At 48.0% G+C, this 1,801-nt stretch overlaps 1 long non-coding RNA gene across 1 annotated transcript in view; it reads left to right on the top strand.

Annotated features, from left to right (window-relative positions):
- LOC109293890 overlaps nt 1-646 on the top strand; it is a 1,722-nt gene extending 1,076 nt beyond the window's left edge. Inside the window, exon 3 of the long non-coding RNA XR_002096421.1 lies at nt 536-646. This is a non-coding gene — a long non-coding RNA (uncharacterized LOC109293890). The remainder of the gene's footprint in view (nt 1-535) is intronic.
- Nucleotides 647-1,801: the final 1,155 nt, after the last annotated feature.

The raw sequence follows: 1,801 nt of genomic DNA, 5'->3' as shown, positions 1-1,801 counted from the left end.
CATTATACCCAGCAGGACACAGGTGCTAAACTTTAAAAAGGCTGACTTTAATAGGCTCAGGGGACTGGTTAGCAGGGTACTAGGAACCAAGAGCCTAGATGCTTTTGGGGTCCAGGATGGGTGGTCATTCCTCAAGGAAATCGTCCTTTGGGCTCAGAGTGAGACAATCCCATGGCAGAGGAAAGGGGGCAAGGAGGCCAGGAAGCCCCTTTGGCTAACCAGGGTCATTCAGGATACCTTAAGGGAAAAAAAGAAGCATACAGGAAGTGGAAGCAGGGGTAGCTAGCAAGGAGAAGTATACTTCTTTGGCCTGTGCCTGCAAGGAGTCAGTCAGGAAGGCCAAGGCAACTCTAGAACTCAGGCTAGTGGCAGGGATTAAGGACAATAAAAAGTCCTTCTTTAGGTACGTTGGGAGCAAAAAGAGGGTGCAGGGTAGCATAGGACCCCTACAGGATGGGAAGGGGGGATTAGTGATGGATAGCAAGGACAAGGCAGAGCTCTTCAATGAGTTTTTTGCCTCTGTCTTCTTAAACAGGAACCTAGACGAACCCTCAATATGCATCACGGACACCAATAAGGGGAACATCAGCTGACCAACTGCCAGTGCCAACACAGTAAAAAGACACTTGGAGGGACTGGATATGTTCAAATCCCTGGGACCGGAGGGACTCCACCCACGGGTATTGAAGGAATTAGCGAATGTCATAGCTGAACCACTGGCAAGGATATATGAGCACTCATGGTGCTCAGGTTAGGGCCTGGAGGATTAGAAGAAGGCCAATGTCACCCCAATCTTTAAGAAGGGGAGGAAGGAGGATCTGGGGAACTATAGACCAGTTAACCTTACTTCTATCCCTGGGAAAATCGTAGAAAAAATTATCAAGGAACATCTGTGGGAGCCTGCTGGCTAATGTGATGTGGAGGGGTAAGCAACATGGGTTTATAGCAGGCAGGTCCTGCCTGACTAACCTAGTTTCTTTTTACAACAAGGCCACCAAATGTTTAGATGCAGGAGTTGAGGTGGATGTTATCTATCTGGACTTCAAGAAGGCCTTTGACACGATATCCCATACCATCCTTATAAATAAACTGAGGAGATTTGCTTTGGATGATTATATGATAGACTGGGTAGCAAACTGGCTCAAGGGTTGCACTCAGAGAGTTGTAGTGGATGGGTCGGTGTCAACATGGAAAGATGTGTGCAGTGGAGTCCCTCAGGGCTCAGTTCTGGGGCCAGTGCTGTTCAACATCTTTATCAGTGATCTGGATGAGGGGTTGGGAAGCACCCTGTTCAAATTCACAGATGACACAAAAATATGGGGTGAAGCTAACACCCTGGAGAGGAGGAACCAGTTCTAGACTGACCTAGACAGGTTGGGGAAGTGGGCAGAGAGCAGCAAGATGCAATTCAATAAGGAGTTATTGCTGGGAGGAGTTATTGCTGCTCCAATTCAATAAGGAGTTATTCAATAAGGAGTCCTGCTGGGTATAATGAGTTGTCCAAGTTTGCTGATGACAACAAGATGTGGGGAGAGGTAGGCACACTCAAAGGGAGAGAGAGGCTGAAATTAGACTTAGACAGACTACAGAAGTGGGCGGATGGTAATGGGATGGGCTTCAATGTAGACAAATGTAGGGTGCTGCACCTGGGGAGAAGGAATCCACAGCTTGCAGACAAGCTGGGGAGCTCCCCTCTTTTTGAGCACAGAGGAGGAAAGGAATCTTGGAGTCATTATTGACTCCAAGATGAACATAAGCCGCCAATGCCAGACCTCAGCCAGCAAAGCCAAACGCACCTTGT

The sequence above is a fragment of the Gavialis gangeticus genome, unplaced genomic scaffold (assembly GCF_001723915.1).
Source record: "Gavialis gangeticus isolate Ggan-Ray unplaced genomic scaffold, GavGan_comp1, whole genome shotgun sequence".
Lineage (NCBI taxonomy): Eukaryota > Metazoa > Chordata > Crocodylia > Gavialidae > Gavialis > Gavialis gangeticus.
Note: the sequence above shows the minus strand (reverse complement) of the source record. Positions and strands in the feature narration are given on the sequence as shown.